General features: G+C 44.4%; 1 protein-coding gene and 1 pseudogene across 11 annotated transcripts in view; both read right to left on the bottom strand.

Annotated features, from left to right (window-relative positions):
* Positions 1 to 16,438, bottom strand: part of PLEKHG4B (pleckstrin homology and RhoGEF domain containing G4B) — a 156,682-nt gene that overhangs the window by 125,119 nt on the left and 15,125 nt on the right. The window lies entirely within an intron of this gene.
* LOC107974581 (transcription factor Spi-C-like) lies at positions 10,274 to 16,284 on the bottom strand (annotated as a pseudogene).

Raw genomic sequence — 16,438 nt, 5'->3', positions numbered from 1 at the left:
ATATGATATCTCATTGTAGTCTGAATTTGCATTTTCTAATGACAGTCGTGTCAAGCATTTTCTTCTCATATCTGTTGGCCATTTTTATGTCTTCTTTTGAGAAATGTCTTTATCCTTGGGATGCAAGGATGGTTCAACATATGCAAATCAGCAAATATGAGATATTACACCAATAGAATGAAAAACAAAAATCATATGATTTCCCCATCAGACACAGAAAAGGCATTTGATAAAGCTGAACATTCCCTCCTGTTAAAAACTCACCAAATTAAAAATAGAAAGAATGTACCTCAACACAATAAAGACCATTTATAAGAAGTCCAGAGCCAACATTATATTCAGTGTTGAAAAACTGAAAGCCTTTCCTCAAAGATCTGAAACAAGACAAGGATGCCCACTCTTGCTACATCCATGCAATGTATGAATATAAATGGAAGTCCTTGCTGGGGTAATCAGGCATGGAAAAAACCAGAAGACATCCACATAAGAAAAGAGTGAGTGAAACTGCCATTGTTTACTGACAAAGTGATCCTGTATGTGGAAAACTCAGACTCCACCTGTATTAGTCTGTTCTCATACTGCTAATAAAGACATACCCGAGACTGGGTAATTTGTAAAAGACAGTGGTTTAACTGACTTACAGTTCAGCATGGCTGGGGAGGCCTCAGGAAGCTTATAATCATGGTGGAAGGGGAAGCAAACGCGTCTTTCTTCACTTGGTGGCAGCAAGGAGAAGTGCAGAGCAAAAGGGGGAAAAGCCCCTTATAAAACCATCAGATCTCATGAGAACGGACTCATTATCATGAGAACAGCATAAGGGTAACTGCCCCCACAATTAAATTACCTCCCACTGGGTCCCTCCCAAGACACGTGGGGATTATGGGAACTACAACTCCAGATGAGATTTGGGTGGGGACACATTCCACCCCTGGCCCCTCTCAAATCTCATGTCCTCACATTTCAAAACACAATCATGCCCTTCCAACTGTCCTCCAAAGTCTTAGCTCATTCCACCATTAACTCAAAAGTCCAAGTCCAAAGTCTCATCTGAGACAAGGCAAGTCCCTTCTGCCTGTGAGCCTGTAATATCAAAAGCAAGTTAGTTAGTTCCTAAATACAATGGGGGTACAGGCATTGGCTAAATACACCCATTCCAAATGGTAGAAATTGGCCAAAACCAAGGGGCTACAGGCCCCATGCAAGTCCAAAATCCAATAGGGCAGTCATTAAACCTTAAAGTTCCAAAATGATCTCCTTTGACTCCATTTCTCACATCCAGGGCATGCTGACGCAAGAGGTGGGCTCCCATGGCCTTGGGCAGCTCCACCCCTGTGTCTTTGCAGGGTACAGCCCCCCTCCTGGCTGTTTTCATGGGCTGGCATTGAATGTCTGCAGCTTTTCCAGGTGCATGGTGCAAGCTGTCAGGGATCTACCATTCTGGGGTCTGGAGGATGGTGACCCTCTTCTCACAGTTCCACCAAGCAGTGCCCCAGTGGGGACTCTGTATGGGGCTTCCAACCCCACATTTCTCTTCCACATGGCCCTAGCAAAGGTTCTCCATGAGGGCTCTGCCCCTGCAGCAAGCTTCTGCTTGGACACCCAGGTGTTTCCATACATCCTCTGAAATCTAGGCAGAGGTTCCCAAACTTCAATTCTTGGCTTGGGCCTTGCACCCTCTGAAGCTGTACCTTGGTCCCTTTTAGCCACGGCTGGAGTGACTGGGACACAAAGCACCAAGTCCCTAGGCTGCACATAGCAGGGGGGCCTTGGGCCCAGCCAGTGAAACCATTTTTCCCTCCTAGGCCTCCATGACTGTGATGGGAGGAGTTGCTGTGAAAGTCTCTGACATGCCTTAGAGACATTTTCCCCATTGTTTTGGTGATTAAATTTTGGCTCCTTGTTACTTATGCAAACGTCCGGAGCTGGCTTGAATTTCTCCCCAGAAAATGGGGTTTTCTTTTCTATCACATCTTCCGGCTGCAAATTTTCTAAACTTTTATATTCTGCTTCCTCTTGAATGCTTTGCCATTTAGAAATTTCTTCTGCCAGATACCCTAAATTATCTCTCTCAAGTTCGAAGTTTCACAGATCTCTAGGGCAGGGGAAAAATGCCACCAGCCTCTTTGCATAGCAAGAGTGACCTTTACTGCAGTTCCCAAAAAGCTCCTCATCTCCATCTAAGACCACCTCAGCCTGGACTTCATTGTCCATATCGCTATCAGCATTTTGGCCAAAGCCATTCAACAAGTCTCTAGGAAGTTCCTAACTTGCCCACACTTTCCTGTCCTCTTCTGAGTTCTCCAAACAGTTCCACTCTCTGCCTGTTACCCAGTTCCAAAGTTGCTTCCACATTTTTGGGTATCTTTACAGCAGTGCCCCACTCTCTGTGGTACCAACTTACTGTATTAGTCCATTCTCACCCTGCTAATAAAGATATACCTGAGACTGGGTAATTTATAAAGGAAAGAGATTTAATTGACTCACAGTTCAGCATGGCTGGGGAGGCCTCAGGAAGCTTACAATCAGTTGGAAGGGAAGTAAACACATCCTTCTTGACATGGCAGCAGCAAGGAGAAGTGCAGAGCAAAAGGGGGAAAAGCTCCTTATAAAACCATCAGATCTCAGGGCCGAGTGTGCTGGCTCATGCCTGTAATCACAGCGCTTTGGGAGGCCAAGGCAATATAATCCCAGCTACTGGGGAGGCTGAGGCAGGAGAATCGCTTGAACCCATGAGGCGGAGGTTGCAGTGAGCCGAGACTGCACCACTGCACTCCAGCCTGGGTGACAGAGCAAGACTCTGTCTCAAAAACAAACAAACAAACAAACATCAGATCTCATGAGAACTTACTATCTCGAGAACAGCATGAGGGTAATCACCCCCATGATTAAATTACCTCCCAGCAGGTCCCTCCCAAGACATATGAGGATTATGGGAACTATAATTCAAGATGAGATTTGGGTGGGGACATAGCCACACTATATCATCACAAAAACACTCTCAGAACTTATAAACAAGTACAGTAAAGCTGAAGGACTCAAAATCAACACACAAAAATCAGTAGTCTCTCTATATACTGACAATGAACTATCTGAAAAAGAAATCAAGAGAACAATCCCACTCATAATAGCTTTAACAAATTACCTAGGAATAAATTTAACCCAGGATGTGAAAGACCTGCCAATGAAAACTATAAAACATTGGGGAAATAAACTGAAGATGACACAAATAAATAGAAAGATATCCCATATTCATGGATTGGATACTTAATATGGTTAAGAAGTCCATAGTACCCAAAGCAACCAACACTTTCAATGTAATCCTTAACAAGATCCCAATGTCTGTTTCATAGAAATAAAAAATAGTAATCAAAAAATTCATATAGAACCTCATAAAACCATGAATAGCCAGGACAACCATGAGCAATAAGAACAAAGCTGTTAAGTATCACACCACCTGACCTCAAAGTACACTCCAAAGCCATAGTAATTAAAATAGCATAAAATTGACCAAAAAAAAAGAAGAAAAAACAGACACGTTAACCAGTGGAACTGAACAGAGAGCCTAGAAATGAACTCATGCATGTAGAGTTAACTGATTTCAACAACGGTGCCAAGAAGACAAGGACAGTCTCTTCAATAAATGATGCCGGGAAAACATGCAGAAGAATGAAAGTGGACCCCTATCTCACACTGTATTCAAAAATCAACTTAAAATGGACCAAAGACTGTAACATAACACTAGAAACTCTAAAACGGGTGTCCACTTGTTTGGCTTCTCTGAGCCACATTGGAAGAAGAATTGTCTTGGGCCACACGTAAAATATACTAACAGGCTGAGCACGGTGGCTCATGCCTGTAATCCCAGCATTTTGGGAGGCCAAGGCAGGCAGATCATGAGGTCAGGAGTTCGAGACCAGTCTGGCCAACATAATGAAACCCCTTCTCGAGGCAGAGATCCAAGACGACCGAATAGGAACAGCTCCAGTCTATGGCTCCCAGCATGAACGACGCAGAAGATGGATGATTTCTGCATTTCCAACTGAGGTACTGGGTTCATCTCACTGGGACTTGTTGGACAGTGGGTGCGGCCACGGAGTGTGAGCCAAAGCAGGGTGGGGCATCGTCTCACCCAAGAAGTGCAAGGGATCGGGGAATTCCCTTTCCTAGCCAAGGGAAGCCGTGACAGACGGTACCTGGAAAATCGGGACACTCCCACCCTAATACTGTGCTTTTCCAATGGTCTTAGCAAACGGCACACCAGGAGATTATATCCCGCCCCTGGCCGGGAGGGTCCCACGCCCATGGAGCCTTGCTCACTGCTAGCACAGCAGTCTGAGATCAAACTGCAAGGCAGCAGCGAGGCTGGGGGAGGGGCACCTGCCATTGCTGAGGCTTGAGTAGGTAAACAAAGTGGCTGGGAAGCTCGAACTGGGTGGAGCCCACCACAGCTCAAGGAGGCCTGCCTGCCTCTGTAGACTCCACCTCTGGGGGCAGGGCATAGCCGAACAAAAGGCAGCAGAAACTTCTGCAGACTTAAATGTCCCTGTCTGACAGCTTTGAAGAGAGGAGTGGTTCTCCCAGCATGGAGTTTGAGATCTGAGAACGGACAGAACTGCCTCCTCAAGTGGGTCCCTCACCCCTGAGTAGCCTAACTGGGAGACATCTCCTAGTAGGGGCCGACTGACACCTCATACAGCCAGGTGCCCCTCTGAGACGAAGCTTCCAGAGGAAGGATCAGGCAGCAACATTTTGTGTTCTGCAATATTTGCTGTTCTGCAGCCTCCACTGGTGACACAAACAGGGTCTGCAGTGGACCTCCAGCAAACTCCAACAGACCTGCAGCTGAGGGTTCTGACTGTTACAAGGAAAACTAACAATTAGAAAGGAATAGCATCAACATCAACAAAAAGGACATCCACACCAAAGCCTCATCTGTAGGTCACCATCATCAAAGACCAAAGGTAGATAAAACCACAAAGATGGGGAGAAACCAGAGCAGAAAAGCTGCAAATTCTAAAATCAGAGCACCTCTTCTCCTCCAAAGGAACACAGCTCCTCACCAGCAATGGAACAAAGGTGGACAGAGAATGACTTTGACGAGTTGACAGAAGTAGGCTTCAGAAGATCAGTAATAACAAACTTCTCCAAGCTAAAGGAGGATGTTCGAACCTATCACAAAGAATCTAAAAACCTTGAAAAAAGATTAGACGAATGGCTAATTAGAATAAACAGTGTAGAGAAGACCTTAAATGACCTGATGGAGCTGAAAGCCATGGCACAAGAACTATGTGACGCGTGCACAAGCTTCAGTAGCCAATTCGATCAAGTGGAAGAAAGGGTATCAGTGATTGAAGATCAAATGAATGAAATGATGCAAGAAGAGAAGTTTAGAGAAAAAAAGAGTAAAAAGAAATGAACAAAGTCTCCAAGAAATATGGGACTATGTGAAAAGACCAAATTTACATCTGATTGGTGTACCTGAAAGTGATGGGGAGAATGGAACCAAGTTGGAAAATACTCTTCAGGATATTATCCAGGAGAACTTCCCCAACCTAGCAAGGCAGGCCAACATTCAAATTCAGGAAATACAGAGAAAGCCACAAAGATACTCCTCGAGAAGAGCAACCCCAAGACACATAAGTCAGATTTACCAACGTTGAAATGAAGGAAAAAACGTTAAGGGCAGCCAGAGAGAAAGGTCAGGTTACCCACAAAGGGAAGCCCATCAGACTAACAGCTGATCTCTCAGCAGAAACTCTACAAGCTAGAAGAGAGTGGGGGCCAATATTCAACATTCTTAAAGGAAAGAACTTTCAACCCAGAATTTCATATCCAGCCAAACTAAGCTTCATAAGTGAAGGAGAAATACAATCCTTTACAGACAAGCAAATGCTGAGAGATTTTGTCACCACCAGGCCTGCCTTACAAGAGCTCCTGAAGGAAGCACTAAACATGGAAAAGAACAACCAGTACCAGCCACTGCAAAAACATGCCAAATTGTAAAGACCATCAATGCTAGGAAGAAACTGCATCAAGCAACTGTTTCAACTAATGAGCAAAATAACCAGCTAACATCATAATGACAGGATCAAATTCACACATAACAATATTAACCTTACATGTAAATGGGCTAAATGCCCCAATTAAAAGACACAGACTGGCAAATTGGATAAAGAGTCAAGACCCATCAGTGTGTTGTATTCAGGAGACCCATCTCACGTGCAGAGGCACACATAGGCTCAAAATAAAGGGATGGAGAAAGATCTACCAAGCAAATGGAAAACAAAAACAAGCAGGGGTTGCAATCCTAATCTCTGATAAAACAGACTTTAAACCAACAAAGATCAAAAGAGACAAAGAAGGCCATTACATAATGGTAAAGGGATCAATTCAGCAAGAAGAGCTAACTCTCCTAAATATATATGCACCCAATACAGGAGCACCCAGATTCATAAAGAAAGTCCTTAGACACCTAAAAAGAGACTTAGACTCCCATACAATAATAATGGGAGACTTTAACACCCCACTGTCAACATTAGACAGATCAATGAGACAGAAAGTTAACAAGGATATCCAGGACTAGAACTCAGCTCTGCACCAAGTGGACCTAATAGACATCTACAGAACTCTCCATCCCAAATCAACAGAATATACATTCTCCTCAGCACCACATCGCATTTATTCCAAAATTGACCACATAGTTGCAAGTAAAGCACCCCTCAGCAATGTAAAAGAACAGAAATTATAACAAACTGTCTCTCAGACCACAGTGCAATCAAATTAGAACTCAGGATTAAGAAACTCACTCAAAACCGCACAACTATGTGGAAACTGAACAACCTGCTCCTGAATGACTACTGGGTAAATAATAAAATGAAGGCAGAAATAAAGATGTTCTTTGAGACCAATGAGAACAAAGACACATACCTAGAGATTTAGGACACATTTAAAGCAGTGTGTAGAGGGAAATTTATAGCACTACATGCCCACAAGAGAAACCAGGAAAGATCTAAAATCAACACCCTAACATCACAATTAAAAGAACTAGAGAAGCAAGAGCAAACACAGTCAAAAGCTAGCAGGAGGCAAGAAATAACTAAGATCAGAGCAGAACTGAAGGAGATAGAGACAGAAAAACCCTTCAAAAAATAAGTGAATCCAGGAGCTGGTTTTGTGAAAACATTAACAAACTTGGTAGACTGCTATCAAGACTAATAAACAAAAGAGAGAAGAATCAAATAGAAGCAATAAAAATGATAAAGGGGATATCATCACCAATCCCACAGAAATATAAACTACCATCAGAGAATACTATAAACACCTCTATGCAAATAAACTAGAAAATCTAGAAGAAATGGATAAATTCCTGGACACATACACTCTCCTAAGACTAAACCAGGAAGAAGTTGAATCCCTGAATAGACCAATAACAGGCTCTGAAATTGAGGCAATAATTAATAGCCTACCAACAAAAAAAAGTCCAGGACCAGACAGATTCACAGCTGAATTCTACCAGAGGTATAAAGAAGAGCTAGTATCATTCCTTCTGAAACTATTCCAATCAACAGAAAAAGAGGGAATCCTTCATAACTCATTTTATGAGGCCAGCATCATCCTGATACCAAAGCCTGGCAGAGACACAACAAAAAAAAAGAATTTTAGACCAATATCCCTGATGAACATCGAAGTAAAAATCCTCAATAAAATACTGGCAAACCGAATCCAGCAGCATATCAAAAAGCTTATCCACCACGATCAAGTTGGCTTCATCCCTGGGATGCAAGGCTGATTCAACATACACAAATCAATAAATGTAATCCATCATATAAACAGAACCAAAGACAAAAACCACATGATTATCTCAATAGATGCAGAAAAGGCCTTAGACAAAATTCAATAGCTCTTCGTGCTAAAAACTCTCAATAAACTAGGTATTGATGGGATGTATCTCAAAATAATAAGAGCAATTCATGACAAACCCACAGCTAATATCATAATGAATGGGCAAAAACTGGAAGCATTCCCTTTAAAAACTGGCACAAGACAGGGATGCCCTCTCTCACCACTCCTATTCAACATAGTATTGGAAGTTCTGGCCAGGGCAATCAGGCAGGAGAAAGAAATAAAGGGTATTCAATTAGGAAAAGAGGAAGTCAAACTGTCCCTGTTTGCAGATGACATGATTGTATATTTAGAAAACCCCATCGTCTCAGCCCAAAATCTCCTTAAGCTAATAAGCAACTTCAGCAAAGTCTCAGGATACAAAATCAATGTGCAAAAATCACAAGCATTCTTATACACCAATAACAGACAAACAGAGAGCCAAATCACGAGTGAACTCCCATTCACAATTGCTTCAAAGAGAATAAAATACCTAGGAATCCGACTTACAAGGGATGTGAAGGACCTCTTCAAGGAGAACTACAAACCACTGCTCAATGAAATAAAAGAGGATACAAACAAATGGAAGAACATTCCATGCTCATGGATAGGAAGAATCAATATCGTGAAAATGGCCATACTGCCAAAGGTAATTTATAGATTCAATGCCATCCCCATCAAGCTACCAATGACTTTCTTCACAGAATTGGAAAAAACTACTTTAAAGTTCATATGGAACCAAAGAAGATCCCGCATTGCCAAGACAATCCTAAGCAAAAAGAACAAAGCTGGAGGCATCACGCTGCCTGACTTCAAACTATACTACAAGGCTACAGTAACTAAAACAGCATGGTACTGGTACCAACACAGAGATACAGATGAATGGAACAGATCAGAGCCCTCAGAAATAATACCACACATCTACAACCATCTGATCTTTGACAAACCTGACAACAACAAACAATGGGGAAAGGATTTCCTATTTAATAAACGGTGCTGGGAAAACTGGCCAGCCATATGTAGAAAGCTGAAACTGGATCCCTTCCTTACACCTTATACAAAAATTAACTCAAGATGGATTAAAGACTTAAATGTTAGATCTAAAACCATAAAAACCCTAGAAGAAAACCTGGGCAATACCATTCAGGACATATGCATGGGCAAGGACTTCATAACTAAAACACCAAAAGCAATGGCAACAAAAGCCAAAATTGACAAATGGGATCTCATTAAACTAAAGAGCTTCTGCACAGCAAAAGAAACTATCATCAGAGTGAACAGGCAACCTACAGGATGGGAGAAAATTTTTGCAATCTACCCATCTTACAAAGGGCTAATATCAAGAATCTGCAAAGAACTTAAATTTATAAGAAAAAGTCAAACAACCCCATCAAAAAGTGGGTGAAAGATATGAACAGACACTTCTCAAAAGAAGACATTTATGCAGCCAACAGACACATGAAAAAATGCTCATCATCACTGGCCATCAGAGAAATGCAAATCAAAACCACAATGAGATACCATCTCACACCAGTTAGAATGGCGATCATTAAAAAGTCAGGAAACAACAGGTGCTGGAGAGGATGTGGAGAAATAGGAATGCTTTTACACTGTTGGTGGGAGTGTAATCTAGTTTAACCATTGTGGAAGACAGTGTGGCAGTTCCTCAAGGATTTGGAACTAGAAATACCGTTTGACCCAGCCATCCCATTACTGGGTATATACCCAAAGGATTATAAATCATGCTACTATAAAAGACACATGCACATGTATGTTTACTGTGGCACTATTCACAATAGCAAAGACTTGGAATCAACCCAAATGTCCATCAATGATAGACTGGATTAAGAAAATGTGGCACATACACACCATGGAATACTATGCAGCCATAAAAAAGGATGAGTTCATGTCCTTTGCAGGGACATGGATGAAGCTGGAAACCATCATTCTCAGCAAACTATCAGAAGGACACAAAACCAACCACATGTTCTCACTCATAGGTGGGAGTTGAACAATGAGAACACTTGGGCACACAGCGGGGAACATCACACACTGGGGCCTGTAGCTGGGGGAAGGATGGTATTAAGAGAAATACCTAATGTAAATGATGAGTTAATGGTTGCAGCAAACCAACATGGCACATGCATACATATGTAACAAACGTGCACATTGTGCAGATGTACCCTAGAATGTAAAGTATATTTAAAAAAAAGCCCCTTCTCTACTAAAAATACAAAAATTAGCCATGTGTGGTGGCACGGGCCTGTAATCCCAGCTACTTGGGCGGCTGAGACAGGAGAATCGCTGGAACCGGGAGGCAGAGGTTGCAGTGAGCCAAGATCACACCACTGCACTCCAGCCTGGGCAACAGACCAAGGATCTGTCTCAAAAAAAAAAAAAAAAAAATACACACACACACACACACACACACACACACACACACTAATAGCTGATAAGCTAAAAAAAAATCACCAAAAAAATCTCATAATGTTTAAGAAAGTTTACATATTTGTGTTGAGCCACATTCAAAGCTGTCGTGGGCTGCATGCAGCCCACAGACCACAGGTTGGATAAACTTGCTCTAAAACTACCAGAAGAAAACAGAGAGTAAAAGTTACACGACATTGGTGTTTGCAATTTTCTTTTGGACTTAACACCAAAAGTGCAAGCAACAAAAGTAAAACTAAACAAATAGGATTACATCAAACCAAAAAACTTCTACCCAGCAAAGGAAACAATCAACAGTGTGCAGAGATGACCTAAATACTGGGAAAAGCACCGGCCATACATCCACAAGGGGTCAATATCCAACATCTATAAGGGGTAAATATCCATCATCTATAAGCAGCTCAAACTTAGCAAGAAAACAGAAACCAATTTAACAATGGGCTAGGGATCTGAATGGACATTTCCACTGAAGTTTTTAAAGCCATGAATACATTTTGGCACAAACACTGTATCATATGCAATTATTTTCTGTAAATGATTTCTTATGAAGCCATCAATACATGTTAGAGTGATTTTTCATCTATGAGAGGAAAATGTTTAAATCAATATATAAAGTATCCATATATATTGCATATTTAAATATCTATTTATATATCTATGTATTTAAATCAATGTATTCAGTATCTGTATTGGCACTTCAGTGCAGAAGAAAGTGACTGCATAGAGAACAGTTAAGAGCAAGGCCATTGAGCCTATATTCTCAAATGGGGCTTCATCACTCAAAACAATAAAGTTGTTCATTGGCAGAATTTCTAATCAAGTTAGTATAGATTTTATGCCATTGGATACAAGATAGCAACAATGAAATTAATTGGTTTCTCATCTTCAGTATTTGCTTTAAGGGAAAAAAATCTCAGGCTCATAGGGATTTCTGATACCAGGAAACCATGAAATGTGAGACTATATTTTGGAATCAGGGTGGCTTAGCTTCTGGTAATTGGCATTTGTATAGTTATAATCTGCATCACAGTTATAGAAACCAATATATTCTTAATCAGGTTGATCATATTGTAAGTAGAAGAACTCTTTCCCCAAGAAATAAGATGGAGTTTTTGGAGAATGGCCTCACTGAAATGGTACTGGGTTTCGGTGATTTCCCCAGTTCTTCCACAGCTCCTCAGTGCCCTGGCCATTTCTGGAAAGTCATGGTACTCTGGTTGCTTTTTCTCTTCCCCCAAAGTTCAGAAGTTTCCTGGGTTTTTGTTACAAACTGAAAGGTGTCTTTGGTTTTATCTTCCCAGTGAATACAAGATGCCATCTCAGAATTACACAGGGATTTGTGAAGGTATTCAATAGCCAGAGCTTCTTCCTGCCTTTTCTTCCTCTTGCTGGAGAAGAGCAGGTTGTACCAGCTGGTTTTCAGTTATGCTCTGCAGAGGCTGATGAATATTTCCTTCAAAATAGAAGTCCACAGTCCTGCTATTACAGTTCTCCAATTGTAGACAGGTTCCTCTGTAGGCAACACTCATAGCAGCTGGAATTTCCTCTGATATGAAGACAACAGTTAATGAAAGACACGTAATTTTTATCATCAGGGGAGTTCTGAGGATCTAAAGTTGGATGTTGCCTCAGTACCTCAAAAGCGTCTTCAAATGCTTGACCCAGCTTATCTTGTTCAATCCAAGTCATGCTTCATGAATAAATTGATGATTAGTACAATTAGTTGTGGAGGCTGAGAAGTCCAACGTTGAGAGACCAAATCTGGTGAGGGCCTTCTTCTTGGTGGAGACTCCCTGCAGAGTCCTGAGGCTGTGCAGGACATCAAACAACCAGGGGGCTGAGTGTGCTCTGTTCTTTACTGTAAAGATATTTTTATATACCGACAAGGGAACTGGGGCAGGTAGGGATGAGGGCATTTCAGGGACCACTTGTAGAAGGTGGAGCTGCCTTCTCTCCAAGGGACTCTCAGACACGGACAGGAAAGAGTTACTAGGGAGACAGAGATGGGGAGCAAGTCCAGAGAGAGATGGACCAAGCTGAACAAGAAGAGATATGGAGAGGGCAACAGGTAAGAACAGCAGGACCAAGTGGGATGAAGGCTGTGGGGGTTTCTGGGAGGAGGCAGGGCTCTCCTACCTGGCAGGCACCACCTTCCTTGTTCAAAAGACATGAAGGTGCCGGCGCTTGCCCCTCCTGGCTCCACCATCTGGCTAGCAGTTTATATAACTTAGTTATGTTTTAGAGATTCTTATCCAATGGTATTGGAATCATCATTTTATTTTTAATAAGTTATTCACAAAATTGTCCATTTCCTACCTATTTCAAACCATGTCATAATTTAGTTTATCATGATGCCCTTACATGCACAAATGTTGCATCTATCCATCTGTTTTGAAACAGCTTGAGGGCTCCTACATGGGAGAAATATCAATATGGATGCCATAAATATCAAACGCTATTGGAGTCTGAGGCATTGAGATTATCCATGGGGATCCCAAAGTCCTGCCATATACTTACACGTTCTGGGCCTACCATCTTTTCACGACTCCTGAAACTAAGCTCCTTGTGACCTCTACCTTAGGTAAAAGTATCGAATTTCAGGCTCAGTCAAAAAAGAGGGCAAAGCTGATCTGAGAAAGACCTTTAAGCCACTGGAGTCCTGAGCAGAGAGAGTTCCCATCTTGAGGACTGGAGCTCTCCAAGGTCCTGATGTGGGCAGATCCTCCAGCTAGTCCGTGCCTCACCTGTTTGTCTGTCCATCTGATATTTACAGGACAGCTTCTGTGTGCTGGATTCTGTGAGGGTGTTGCGTATACAGAGAGAAACAGCTCAGACCCAGCCCCCACCTCTGTTCTGCTTACAGTCTAGGGGAAGCCCTATTCAGTCTGAGTCTTCTTCTGAATCTGCCCATGCCAGTGGTGAGTCAGAGGTCATGCTGAAACATAATGTTAGTTATCTAGGGCCACCATAACAAAATATCGCTTTCCCCTGAGGCTGCATGAAGCCTTGTGCTTTTTCCCAGCTTCCCAGAACCACTGGAGAACAGGGTTGCTGCTGCTTTGAATTTCTACCTGATCTACTGGTCTGTTGCTTGCCCGACAGAGCAGCATGACCTCAAGCAGCCTTGACGCTGACCTTCCTTGGCGGTCTGCCACCGATACTCTCCTGTTTCTGACAACAGCTGGCCATGGACTTTTCCACACTCTCCCCCAAATCAAGTCAGCTCTCCTGGTGGCTTGTCTTCCCCTCTAGTGCTACCATGCCATGGACCTGGGGAGACAGGAGCAGTCCCCGCTGAAATGCCAGAGGCTCCCACTGTTCTTGCCAATGGTTTCAATGCCTCTCAGTTTCTTGCAAGCCTTTAGTCCATTTCCAGAATTCTGAAATGACTGTTTTTGAAAATTCTTTTCAGCTTTGTGGTTGCTTTTGGGGAAGAGAATTTGCCAAGTTCCTCACTCAGTCATCCTGGAAGTCCCAGGCCCTCTTGTAGTTTATTGTTTCTAAGGGGACCTGTTTTCCATGGGGAAGTGTGTGTGTCTCTGTGTATGTGTGTCGAGTCTAACTGGAATTTGTCTGGGCAATACAGAGTGGTTGGTCCCCTTTTGCTTGTCAACTGTCACTTCAGTACGTGTTATTGTAATAATTAAATCATTGCAAATTCTCTCCTTTTATCATATTTAGAATTAAGGGTGAAATGCACAGTCTTTGCTTCTAACACTTACATAGAGGAACTGAACCAGAGACAATCTGTCATCCTGTTGGCTTTTGGACTGCCTGTTATCACTTGTCCTAAAATTATTTATATCTTTTCTTTATAAGATATACTAATATTCCTTAGAAATTCCATTGAATGTAAAATAAAACACCCTAAATTTCCACCAACAGAGGGAAGTAGGTGTTAATCATTTTTAGTAAATACCCAAATTCGTCTATGTAAACATGAAAAACAACAACGTATATCTACATTTACTGTCATGGAAATGACACCCCTGACGCGCCGTTTCCGGAGAGAGGCAGGGCGCAGAGCGGCAGGTGCCATTTCCCCCATGTGACATCACTCACAAATACACAGTGTCATCAGGAGATTATCTTTCGGTGATAAAATTGTTAGCTCTGGGTTGAGAGAAGGTCTCAAGATTCAAAAGCGTCACCCCCAACCCCCTCTGACCTCACTCACCTCACACTGCAACACCCCCTCTGACCTCACTCACCTCACACTGCAACACACCCCATAAGATACACTGCCCCACAAGCACACTCTCACACAACCCACACAAACACTGGCAGTCCCCAGGGTCAAGAGCTCCACACCCCACGCTCTGACCCTGGCCCTCCTCACAGATCTCTCCTGATCTGCATGCTCTGTGGGCACCTTGCCTCAGACGCAATCCACACAAAACCTCTCACCCCCATCCCCTTCTGCAGAAAGCACCAGTGTGCAAAAAGCATGCAGAATTAGAAAGAACAGAAAACGAATGCAGGTAAAGCAAAAACAACGAAAACTCAGGATACACAGCTCAGAAGAAAGCAAATACAAGAAGAAAGATTGAGTCCACGTGGGCAGGCTGGGAATGCCCAACTGTGCCTGGCAGATGACCAGGCCACTTGCTGCTCCGGAGCCACAGGGAGCTCCTGGAGAGCCTCTGCCCCGACTCCAGGCCCCCAGTCTGCCAAGCCTCCAAAACGCCCTTGCGTTTCCAATCCCCAGGCAACCTTAGGCCCCTCACAGCCCCAACCAACAGCCAGTGCGGACGCAGGTCCTCGGGCTGACGTGGCCGTCCTGGGAACAGCGGGCGCAATGCCGGGGTTGCAGTGACTGACCCTTCCCCGGTAACACCGGCGTGGACGCCCGGCTTTTCGCGCATTACATGCTGGAAACTGTTCACGGTACTTACATTTCCTTACACGGCACTGCAAGATGCCTACGTTTTGTGATTCAGTCACATCGCCTACAGAAGCCATAGGGAGGCGGGGGAGGCCAGACAAGCCGCAGTCCAGCCTTCCCTGGGGCCCCTGGCAACTGAAACGCGCCACAAATGCTCAAACATGTCTGACTTTGTTCAAAGTGTTAATTTTCCAGGCCTTTGCACAGGAGTTCATGTGGCCCAGGAGCCTCATTTCCACAGAAGCACGGCTTCCGGTTTGAAGCACAGGCCTAGGGACGGTCATCTGTCCACTCCCACCCCAGTTGCAAGGAAAAGGAAATCTCCCAGAAGCCGGAAGTGGCCGGGAGGCGACCCTGGTCCTGGCCAGAGCTGTGGTCTCTTCCAGAGTTGATGCCCCCCACCTCCCAGCGACCCCCCCACAAGTTGCCCCTCCTACCTGAGAGGCTTAGGTGTTAGGTGTGGGCAGAGACTTCCCCACAAATGTCAGGCTATGAAGGACTGCATATGAGGGGCGTGCCTGTGAACACGAGGGGCTGCCTATGAATATGAGGGGTTGCATATGAGGGGCTGCCCGTGGGCCCGGCGGTGGGGGGGCGCTGCCTGGCCCTTCACATTCCGCAATATTCATATGGACCTGACTTCCATTACCCTGAGGGTGCCCGGGCCACGGCGGCCCCTTCCTCTTCCTCCTCCTGGGTGGGGTCTGCAGTCTGACCAGGACCCTCTCGCACACAGGAGCGTGGGGGCTGAAGCAAGTGGAAACAGAATAAGGCAATTGGGGTTTGGGGGCTGGGGCGGTTTTTGGTTGTTCGTCCTGGACGTAGCCACAAAGGAATTGCTTTCTAGGGGACTCACCAACTTTAGGGGCTTCCCTAGAAGGCGCGGGAGCGTAGGACCCACGGGGCGCTCAGCAGTCGGGCCAGGGTTCCAGGGCTCCCGGTTCCGCGCTCTCCTCCCGCAGCGCCGGGCAGCAGGTGAGTGTCCCGGGGAGCAGCGGATCTCCGGCGTCCCCAGGCGCCGCCCCCGGTCTCAGCAGCTCAAATCCTCCCTCTGGAAACTTCGCGCTCCGCCCCCTCGGCCCCGGCCCCGCCCCTCTGCCCCTTTCTCTTCCCCAGCCTCCTCCCCGGTTCCGGCGCTCGCAGGAACGAACCGCCCCGCCCGTCTGCGCGGCCGCAGCGTGGACTCCCCGCACCCCCTCGCGGAGTCCAGGACTGGGGCGACTA

This window comes from Pan troglodytes, chromosome 4 (genome assembly GCF_028858775.2).
Source record: "Pan troglodytes isolate AG18354 chromosome 4, NHGRI_mPanTro3-v2.0_pri, whole genome shotgun sequence".
Taxonomy (NCBI): Eukaryota; Metazoa; Chordata; class Mammalia; order Primates; family Hominidae; genus Pan; species Pan troglodytes.
This window is presented reverse-complemented; position numbering and strand designations above follow the sequence as displayed.